Source organism: Podarcis liolepis (genome assembly GCF_965112155.1).
Source record: "Podarcis liolepis genome assembly, chromosome: 2".
In the NCBI taxonomy this organism is placed as follows: domain Eukaryota; kingdom Metazoa; phylum Chordata; class Lepidosauria; order Squamata; family Lacertidae; genus Podarcis; species Podarcis liolepis.
The window spans coordinates 74,829,785-74,841,569 of NC_139555.1; the positions used below are offsets into that span (position 1 = coordinate 74,829,785).

Sequence of the window (11,785 nt, forward strand, 5' to 3'; positions counted from 1 at the left end):
TTTTTTTAACAATTTTAAAAATGGGGGGGGGGGGATTAAAATGCAAAACTGTTACATGAAGGTATGGGAATCAGCTGTACTAGAACAATTGACATATAAACTGGAAACCTCTAGAGGTCCAACAAGTAAGGACAAATTTATTTCTGTTTGGTATGAGTTTGTTGTTTTTGTGAATAATGGCTGTGGATTAAAAAAAAAGTAACTAAAATAAAGTAGGACTGTGTGCAAAACTTTACAAACGAAGGTTATCTGGAAAAGCATCTCATCCCACTGGAAAATAAGGGATTTCCATGGCAATTGTGTCCTTAGTTTTATAGGCTTGTATATTTTCTATTTCTATTGTATAAAAAGTCTGGCATGTATTACTGATGTCTCTGGCACCTCTGTGTCTCATAATTGTTTTCTGTGATGATTATGTTTTAGGCCTTTTATTTTATTTTATATAAATCTGGACAAAGGTGACATGCCGAAGTATTTGTGTGTGTGTGTGTGTGGGGGGACTTTCTGGATGCCAGCATATCTTGTTGCGCCCAGCAGCGAACCTTTCCTAATCCACATCTCCACCCTCCAATGGGGCCAAATGCAAGGCCGTGTACAACATTCTGGCTTCTGGTGCTGCTGCGTGAATAAGGTGGGAGGGGCAGAATTTCTGCGAAGGACAGCAACTTTCTTTTAAATGCAAATGCCCTGGTAATTAACATTGCTGGGAAAGGAATGGTGGAAAGCACCTGACAGCTAAATGAGAGCTTGCTCAAATACATTTCCTTATGCTTTGCCGTAGCATAGCAGGCTACTTTCGTATGCTGTCTGTATGAAGCTTTTCTCTTCTTTGCTTCAGGAGGAATTCCAGGTACCTGGATCTTGTTTCCTTATCTAAGGGACCATTAGAAACCCCTTAGCACGTGTCACATTCCAGGTGAGGCATGTTGTTTGTTCCTCTTGGGGCAATAGCTGAGGGTGGGTGGGATTTCCATTTTGACTGCAGCGGAGGAGTGAAAGAGTCAACACCCCCATCATCTATGTACTCAGTTTGGACTGTTCCTCTCCCTATGCCCGAAATCTTCTTTGTTACATTTACATCCTGCCTTTCTTCCAAGGAATTCAAGGCAGCGTACATGATCTGTCCCCTCTAACCTTTTATCCCAACAACAACCCTGTAAGGTAGAGAGAGTGTGGCTTGCCCAAAGGTCACCCAGTAAGCTGAGAGGGAATTAGAATCCATGGCCCTCTGGCCCTAGTCGAACATTGTGCAGTGGTACCTCGGATTAAGTACTTAATTCGTTCTGGAGATCCGTTCTTAACCTGAAGCACCACTTTAGCTAATGGGGCCTTCTGGTGCTAACGCGTCGCCGGAGCACGATTTCTGTTCTTATCCTGAAGCATAGTTCTTACCCTGAGGTACTATTTCTGGGTTAGCGGAGTCTGTGACCTGAAGCGTATCTAACCTGAAGCGTATGTAACCCGAGGTAGCACTGTACTGGCTCATGAAACAAAGGAAGACAGACTTAACTTTAGGAGAAGATAGGTCTTCTGTTTTCTTTATCAAAGTTTTTATATATATATATATAAAAAAGAATGACAGGCCATGAAGGTTTTGGCTTAACCCAAGAGCAGCTAACGCTTTTTGGTCCAAGGGCCACATTACCTGTTGAACAACCCTTGGAGGGCCGTAAGGCCAGTGGTGGGTATGAATGATGCAAAGTGGGCGTGGTCAACTTACACCACACACACACACACACACACACACACACACACACACACACAGCCCAACATCACAAAGGAGGAACAGCACCTCCCCACCTGGGACCACAAAGCAGCCGTTCATTAGCACTCTTTAATTCTCCAGAGTCTGATTCTACCCCTCAGTGGTGCCCAACCCAGCACATTCACCCCTTCTTACCCATGCCTCTCCCTCTGCTGAATAGTGAATACAATAAAACTCCTTGACACAGGAAGCGTTCAGCTTACAAAACTCCACAATGCGCCATGCATTTTAATGGGTTTTGTCATCGCCACAGATGTCGGCAACAACACGTCTTATTAGTTCTCACCAGCCACATAGATTGGCCAAGCACACAACATTCTGCAGTTACACATGGGGCTGGGATGGACGTGCCAAGCAGTTCACTCCACGTCTGGGAGTAATTTTCTGAATGGCAAATGTAAATTGGGAGAGGGCAGCCCGTGGCAAGGCAGGCAGCTGGGCTCTTAGCACACCTGAAGAAGGAGCAGCAAGGCTCTTGAATCTTCCAACAGGCCTACCTTCCCCATGGCTCACTGGGAGCAGATTGCCAGGCTGGGAGAAGGGGATGCAAAGAGAGTAAAGGATAGGGATATGCCCCTCCTCCATTTTGTGCTTTAAAACACAGGGGTAAGTGTGACTTCTGCATTGCTTCCGAACATCTAATTCTTAATTTTGGGTCGTGCTCCAAGAGACACGGAACGAGCGAGAGGAGGCTGATTATTTCCCTGAAGCTTTACTGTACCTGCTCTAGTGCTTTTGAAGCACGATGCCCTGTCCACTGTCAGGCAGAGTAATTGTGCTTAAAGTTTCATTAAAGTGCAAGAGTCTACAAGCGCCACTATAAAAATGATTATAAGTCCTGAAGGGGAACACATTCTCCTTAAGGGGCTTATAATCATTGGCACGCTGGCGCTCCGTCTTGAGGAGGAGACGCTGATGAGAGGCTGCCTGCATCTTAGGAGTTACTTAATTAAAAACCACAGGGTAGATCCTGTCGTTGGGTACAGCTCTGAGCAAGGGATGGTGCGTAAATGCCCCACCCGAGGAGTAGCCCTGGGAAGCATTTGCTCCAAAGACGCTGAGTCACGGGCATCACGGCACATTTAATGGGCTGGTCTGAGCGTATTTATCCCAAATCACCGTGGCAAAAGTGTTTAAGACAGCTGCTTCAGAATTGGGAATGGGACAAGGAGGAACTGGATTTATCCAACTCACAGCTCTTTGAGGGGCAAGGCTTCTAGGCTGTTAACAGGTTCACGAAAGGCGGAAATGGAACAGGTGTAGCTTTCCCCATATGGAGAATATGGGTGTTAGTCATGGGTGGTGGCTCTGTCGACTCCAAGTTCAGAGGCAGGATTTCACTGGAGAATAGCAGCAGCAGCAGACAGTCCTGCTAGTGGCCTTTCCAGAAGGCTCTGGTTGGACGCTATGGGAAATGGGAGGTGGGCTGGCCTAAGACATTTTGCTGGCTGAGGTAGAATAGCATATCATTTCCACCTTCAACCCCAAGGTGAATAGGACCTGCTTGTGGGCATTTGGCACCCTGAGAGCATGGTGATGGACTAGATAGGTCAGGCATAGGCAAACTCAGCCCTCCTGATGTTTTGGGACTACAACTCCCATCATCCCTGACCACTGGTCCTGTTAGCTAGGGATGATGGGAGTTGTAGGCCAAAAACATCTGTTTGCCTATGCCTGAGATAGATCTTTGATGGGCCCAACAGGGCTTTTCTTACTTTCTAAGAGTAGCCAAGGCCAGCCAAGTGATTTTGGCACTTGAGGCACAAACCCCACAAAGCCTTGCTACCCCTCACCCCCAGGAGTATAAATAAGCAACAATAAATTAAGTAACTCACGTTCTCCTGCCCTTTCATGACAGCCAACGCCAGCTGTTTGAGGCAGCTGCTTTGCTCTGCCTAATGCATGGACTAGCCTTTCAAAATGTCCTCCTCAATTGTCCTTCTCCCCACATTTGCTGGGCCCAGTGTCATTTCATATGCAGTCAGCCCCTTTGCTGTAGGCTTCTGAGGCCAGAGCTGTTAGTTCCCATTCCTGGCAGTTTCCCGAACTTAAGGATGTTCAATATAATGTTTGTATTCCACAGGTGATCTGTTGCTCTTATTATAAGACTCAGAATAGCTGCAACTCAAGCAGCAACAATGAACTATTTAATTTGGCAGGCATTGGGGGAACAGAGTGGAAGCGGCGTCCTGATATTTTACGTTTGAACAACCAAGGAGCAACTCAAGTTAGCCACCGCCTGGGTCTTGTCACATGGTATGAAAGCAAAAGATGCTTATTCCCAGTGAATATCACTAGCTGTCACATGTAAATGTGCACTTAGCAAGGACTGGAAGCCCAGCCAAAAATGAAGATCCCAAATATCTTACTGAGGACTTCCGGCTCATAAGGTTTTGGGGCCTCATGAAGCCAGTGTGGTGGATCAAGTGTGGGGTACTGGTTAGAGTCTTGGACTAGCACCCGGAAGACCAGGGTTCAAATTCCCACTCAGCTATGAGGCTCACCCACTCACCCACTTGGGCCGGTCATTCTGTCTCTTAGACTAACCTACCACACTGGGTTGTTCTGAAGACAAAATGAGTAGGGGTGTGTGTGTTACTTTGACATTCTTGGAGGAATGGTGCAATATAACAGCAATAAATAAATAAATACAGTGGTATCTCGGGTTACAGGCGCTTCAGGTTACAGGCGCTTCAGGTTACAGACTCTGCTAACCCAGAAATAGTACCTTGGGTTAAGAACTTTGCTTCAGGATGAGAACAGAAATTGAGTGGTAGCGGCACGGCGGCAGCGGGAGGCCCCATTAGCTAAAGTGGTACCTCAGGTTAAGAACAGTTACAGGCTAAGAATGGACCTCCAGAACGAATTAAGTTCTTAACCCGAGGTACCACTGTAAATAAGGAGCATCTCTCCTCCTCCTCCTCCTCCTCCTCCTCCTCCTTGCTGCTGTTGAAAGACAAGCTTTGGGGAAAAGGAAGCAGACGAAGTGGGAAGGCCCCACTTTATTTAGGACTCCTAGCAAACATCAAATGGATGTTTGTAGAGATAGTAAAAAAAATGTGTTATTTCTCTTCCTCTGTGTGTGTTTGTGGAGTTTTCCCAATTCTAAAGCTCAACAACATGGCATTGGTGTTCATTCGTGTGCACTTTTCAATATGTCTGTACACTGGGGTCAGGACTCAGAGATTAACTGTAGCTCTAGAGGCGCTGAGGAGAGAACCAAAACCCCCATAAATGGCAACTCTAGTACATGCATTCACACATGAGCCACAGTTAAAGGATCAAAAATGTCAAATTCTTCCCCCAAACGCAAACTACACTAGGGGAAGCAATTTACCAGGGGCAGGTACCAGAAAATACAGATAGTCCCAGGTCAATAGTTGAAGCATTTGTCTTCTGCTGAAGAAGTTTGATGCCGCTTTTGCCTTAAGGGATGTAGGAAAGTATGGCTCATCGTTTGATGACAGAGAATGACAGAGAAATTCTCTCCTTTGGATACATAGCTGCCTGCCATCAACAAGAATGGGGAAAGACACAAGCAATTCCAGCTGTATTGTTCTCCATCCGAATAGATGTTGGGACTGCCATTTTACACACCAATGGTCAAGAAATGCTTGCTTAGGGGGACAGGCATCTCTAGGGAACGTGAATGAGTACCTTTCATACCCACATCTCCCAGCAGATGTCACCTTAATGCAGAGCGAGGAAAGTGAGGGAAAAATAACCAGTGTTACCTGCAAAAGATTGTATCTATGCCTTCTCATTAAAGACACGGTGAAATGGCACTTGCTCCTTCGGTCGCAAGGAATTCCTGCAAATAGCATGCAATTGTTCGCATATTGAAATGGTTAGCCAAGGGCAAAAATGAATTGTATTGCCATTAATGTGCCCCAGAAGAGCAGTCTGAGATCTGGCCCATGAGCTTTTGAAATCCCCATGTAGTAGGAAAACGGCAGCAGTTGATAAGAAGAGGATGTGCTCATGAGTAGCTGCTGTATCTGACAGTTTGGTCAAAGCTGAATGCCACAGTAAAGTCACAGGGATGGAAGCCAACTTTCAGAGTCATTCCTAAGCTTTAAAAAACCCAAAACCTCATATTTATTTCATCTGGACATTTTGGAAAGCAATTTTCTGCCCCTTTCGACTCATCTACACAAGTGGTTGTCCCCTCCCCCACTTTCAATCTGAGGGAACTTCAAATGTTGCTCCCATTCACTACAAGGTCAAACTGATTATGGAAATAAAATAGCAGAATTTATGGTCTTCTGAGCACTCAAATACTGCTCTTGCATGCAGCTTTAAAGAGATCCCCCCCCCAATATACGCTCAGAGACCCCAATTATCCAATCTGAGTATACATGAAACAAACCCTGATAATCTCTTTTTGTGCAGGCAGGGGGGGAAGATTAAGGTTGTATAATGAAACATTCTGAAGCCATACCGCCATCTGATAATAAATATAAGCTGCATCTGGGCCAGGAAATAAAAACCAGAATCTTAACCCATAATTCACTCTGATGTATTTTATTTCAATCCAATGCTCAGAGTCGGTTCATCCCTTACTTGGAAGAAAGGGGAAAATGGTACACCTCTGGCTACAAACCTATGCATACTTACTTGGAAGTAAACACCATTAATGGATCTTATTCCTGAGTGAAAACCCATAGGGGCAGACTGTCACTCATGCTGCTGCTTCTCCATTCCTGTGTAATGTGCAAACTGGCTCCTAAGGTCTTTTCATGTGTATCGTGAAAAAATGCATTTAAATCGCTCTCATGTGGCTGGCATATTATTCATGCAGACGATGAAATAGAAGACACAGAAGATATACATCTTGGTCAACGCTGGCTTGACATTTGCAGTGGAACTGATTCAATCCTCATGTGTGATGATGACCTTAGTTTGTGTCCACAACAAAACGGTCGCCGCACGAGAATCACTGACAATGGATGCACAGGTACCTAGGGGGTCTGCTTTTTGCATTCCCATTGCAATGTCTGAAATGATTTGCGCATGGGTGATGCAGAGGCTTCAGGTGGACAGATCATACATTCTCTCTGTAGGAGTTCCCCACTGGAGAGGATGATGCCTACCATGATGAGTTGCTGCATAAAAACCATTAAATTATATTAAACAGAACCTGCCCCAAAACTTTCAAAGGGGGTGTATTAGCAAGATGGACACTGAATGGCCATTTCAGTGCATTGGTTCTTTCTGAATAGCCACAGGAAATCATTGGATATAGTAGTCAGCTAAGTTTTACTCAGAGTAGACCCAGGGAAATTAATGAATGCTGCTAAATTAGGTCCATTGAATACCACCCTGGATGTTTTAAGGCCCACCTTAAAATCAGAATACAGTATTGGAAACCATTGGTTGTTTTTAGGGACCATCTTCAAACGGGGATACAGTCGTACATTGGATCCCAAATGCCTTGTGAGTCGGATGTTTTGGCTCCCGAATGCCACAAACCCGGAAGTGAGTGTTCCAGTTTGCGAATATTCTTTGGAAGCCAAACATCTGACGCGGCTTCCACGACTTCTGACTGAGTGCAGGAAGCTCCTGCAGCCAATCAGAAGCCACACCTTGGTTGTCAAATATTTCTGGAAGTCGAACGGGCTTCCGGAACGGATTATGTTTGAGAACCAAGGTACCACTGTATCTCCAAATGATTAAAGCTATGGTAATGAATTCAGCTAGGGGTGCTGGGGGGCTTAGTAACACAGGTAATATAGGAAGCTACATCATGGTAACTCAAGTCCATGGGTCCATCTAATTCAGTACTGTCTACGCTGACTGGCAGAAGCTCTCCAGGGTTCCAGGCAGGTGTCTTTCCCAGCCCTGCCTGGAGATGCTAAGGATTGAACCTCACACTTTCCACGCACAAAGCATGTGCTGTGCCATGGATAGGAGAAAGCAGGGCATGATGGTGGTTTGATTCTTCAGATAAAGGGCTCAGAAGCCTGGGCCCAGTTTAATGGTGCAGTGTGAGAAAGCCAGGAACACTAGGAGTGCAGTAACAGTTCAGACTTGGCGTGCATATTGGTAACCGATTCTGGAAAAATAATACAAAAAACTAAATCTGCTGGTCTTGGCTTGGTCTTACTCACTGATTTTTATCGTTGCTCACTTGTTTGCTCTGCCTTGCATAGGTTCCAGCAGGTTCGGTTGTCAGCGTCTAAATTTCTGGCACTGCAAAGGTTTCCGGATTTAGGCTTTTGGAAGGTGGAAACTATTCTGGACCAGCTGCTTAGTAACTGTTTTGCCTGCATCAGTGTGTTGCTGTCTTTTAGTCATCCATTCTGACTCACGTGGTAGCTGGAGTCAGCCTGTCCACCAAGGCCTGGTTTTCCCATCAGGGATGATAGTGCCCCTCCTTGCTGTTTGTAACATGCCTCGGGTAATCTTGTAAACCTCCAAACATTCAGTGGGGATGCGTCACTCCCTTCCATTGATAATAGGCACTGATGCTGATGCACACTTTGCGTGCAACCTCTAAAAGGCAGAATTGGTTACGGACACCATGAAACTCCAGTTGATGAAAACCCATCATGCTGTTCAAGTAACATACACATCAGAGATTCCTTTTTTTGTATGATGCTTCAGAGGTCTGCCTCAGCGGTCATCGTAGCGGGGAGCAAAGATTATTTCAGAAGCACTCCCCCCTCCCCCTTTTACAACTTTGATGCTGAATTCATAAAAGAATTGAAATGCAGTGATTCCCAAACTTGTATCTGGTAAATTCTACCAGTGAACTATTTTTGGTCTTGCACAGTGATGCCTGATAATCCCCCCAAAAGCAAAGGTGCTCATGTTAATCCATTAGGGTGGGAAATCTCCAAAGTCCACAACTGGGTAATACCTTTGTTAGAACCAAGCAAAATGAACTGTGGATGGATAATCTCAGCACCTCACCTGGGTATCATTGGTTGGCATCATGATAAACTATGGTTTATTGCTGTAAGACCAATTGCAGTCGTTAACAGTCATCAACAGGTTTACCACACCTATCAGCCAATCACCCATTCCCACCACCCTTCTGAGTAATACCCCTCCCCACCCTCTCACTATATGTGAGGGTCTGGTGACTTCTGTTTCAGTGTATCTGAAGAAGTGTGCATGGACATGAAAGGTCATACCAATAACAAACTTAGCTGGTCTCTAAGGTGCTACTGGAAGGAATGTTTTTATTTTTTTCCGACTACACATAATTAATGTCTTTTTTACATTGAGTTGTTGTTTCCTTTACATTGAAATTAGTGTAAGTTACATGTTACATGACTTATGTAATTAAATAGTGGACAGTGAGGTGAATAATGTACCATTTGGCAGAAACCAAACTGCAGTGGAAGGGAGACAATGATGATTGTGATAAATACAGATAGGAATGGAAATTGCTGTGTTCTTACATCTCTAGCCTTAACGATGGTTTGCTGAAACAAGCCAGCTTTATCAACCACTGTTTGAAGTTTGCTTCCTTCAAAAAAGCCAAAAGATTAACCACAGCTGGAGATTAGATGATATGGCAAGCTGTCGTTAAACAGAAATAAAGGTCCTTCTCATGGCTTTTCTAGAGATGGATTGGGGAGCATGTGAGCTCAGGGAGAAACTAGTTTCATTCACAACATGAGAAACTATTATGTGGTGATGTCCAAAGACAGACATTATTTGGACAGATGTCCAAAGACAGACATTTTCTGTATCTTTTTGCTCCATTTTAACCCTGCCTGCTTCTGACAGCTTGATGCCCTACCAACCCAGTGGAAAGCACTGTTTTGGTATGTTGAGAATTGCTTGTGAATGACAATGACCTTTTCAAGGTGGATCCCCTATACCTGCTATTCAGCCCTTGATTAAAAAACTTAAAACTAAAGCTTAAAACTGTACACACCCAATAGAGGAGTGTTAAATTAATTTAGCTCACAAGACAAGGATTAATGAATTAGCAGCACAGGGGTCTTTGGGAGTGTGAATCTGTGTGAATCATAAAGATGCACTTTCCCATTAACCTCGACACAAAATGTGTGGCCGAGTCCCTCTTCACTGCATGGAATGTTTACTGCACTGGGGCTGAGATCAGATACATATATGGAAATTGTGCAGAGAGCCTTTTGATCCAGGAATTGGATTGGAAAACTCCAGAGGCCCCTTCTAAGGTTATCATCTGCGATTAGGAGTTCAGATGTAAGCCATTTGCGTATGTGGAGGCAGCAGCGGAATGCCTTTTTTATGCATTAGCTCCATGCAGTACAGGTCTGTTCCAATCACATCTTTCTCTCTTTATTTTTCAGGCTTGATGAGAAAAGCTGCTTGCATTTCCTTGTATGACATCCTGAGAGCTGCCCTCACTGGTCTGTGTTTGCTGTGTGTGTCAGGTTAAACTGCAGGCTTTTGGGGGGCTGGCCCTGCTAGGGTCAGGGTCATGACAAGGCAGCAAACTGACCGCTATTGAAAGCCCTAAACAACTCAGCTCCCAAATACCTGAAAGCACCCCTCTTTCTCTACCCACTTCCTCAGCAGAGGGGGTCCTCTATAGTCCCACCACCCTCAGAAGTTCAGGGGTGGTGGTGGTCCAAGAGAGAGCAGCCCCTAAACGGTGGAACTCCTCACAGAGGTTCAGCTGGCATCTTCCTTATACAGCTTTTGGCAAATGCTGAAGATATACCTCTTTACCTCAGCTTTTGACACCTAAGATTACATTTTTTAGGACCCACCCTATTTTTGTGATTTTAAGTTGTTCCAAACTGTTTGTAATATTGTGTTTTAATTGTTGTAACTTGCCTTGGGGCCCTAGGGTGAAAGGCAGGTAGTTAATTTAATAATAATACTTGGTGTGGTTTTGTTGCATTTTCACTGCTGTGGAGGGGAAATGGCTCTTCTGAAAGTTTCTGCCTTGTGTGCAGAAACATCTTGGCTTGGGAGGGATGGGGCTGATTTGCTGCTCCACCTCAGGGAACGAAATGCCTCGGGCTGACCAGCCCTGTATCAAGAGCAAATGGAACTAACCAGGATCCATAAAGAGAACAGGAAGTGTTGGGACTAGAAATTGGGGCGAGGGTGGTCTTCCTCCTTACCGCAGCTTACTGAGAGCAGACTTGTGTGAGCACAGCAAGAACTGAATAAAGTTCTGATGCGTAAAGCCTGCACGTTCCTTCAGTTAATGAAACAGACCCTGAGGCCCAACTCAGGAGGTGTCCATGCGCATTCTTGCCAATGTGGCAGGTAAGAGGCCAGATCACAGGAAGAAGCATGTATTCTTAGACTGAAAGCATGCTGCAAAGGATTTCAAGAGGCAGTGGCAGAATAAACAGGTATGTCTATGTGGGGTAAATCTCTTGATTGGAGTCTTGAAGGTACCTTTGTATCTGCTTACTTCCACTACTAAATATAAGGAAGGACCCCTCCCCACCCTTTTCTCACACAGCATTATGTGTATAAAGGGCTTAAGTGAAATAAATATACTCAGTTGTAATGTTCTGACATTTTGGCCACCTCATTTCTGCTAGTGATGGCTTGTGTTTCAAAACATGCCTGTATCCTCCATCTGCATATCGTGGTCTGTCAAGGGCCTGCCAGTCCTTCTGTTTTTGCTGCCTGCAGTCTTTGGCAATCACTCGTAGCCGAGTAAGATTGTCTTCCATGAACGGTGTGTTCGTAAGTGACTGTGGAGGCCAATTCTGGATCCACACGTCCTTCCACAGTGGGGACATAGGTTTCCGTGCTTTTCTCTTAGCTTGTTTTCCCATTTCATCCTGAGTTTGTGCTTCTTCAAAGTCCATGACACCTTTGGTAAAGGCTGTTCTCCAATTGGAGCGCTTGCAGGCCAGTGTTTGCCAATTGTCTGTGCTTATACTACATTTCTAAAAAGATTCTCCTTGAGAGCATCTTTAAACTTCTTTTGTTGTCCGCCAGTATTTCACTTTCCATTCTTAAGTTGGGAATGGAGTAGTTGCTTTGGAAGAAGATAGTCAGGCATCCGAACAACATGACCAGTCCAGTGAAGTTGATGTTGAAGAATCA

General features: G+C 44.8%; 1 long non-coding RNA gene across 1 annotated transcript; it reads left to right on the forward strand.

The window, feature by feature from the left end:
- The first annotated feature begins 788 nt into the window (after positions 1 to 788).
- Positions 789 to 10,904, forward strand: LOC310700066. Its single transcript, XR_014522390.1, has 3 exons — positions 789 to 916; positions 6,567 to 6,722; positions 10,057 to 10,904. It is a non-coding gene; the product is annotated as an uncharacterized lncRNA (long non-coding RNA).
- The last annotated feature ends 881 nt before the right edge of the window (positions 10,905 to 11,785 follow it).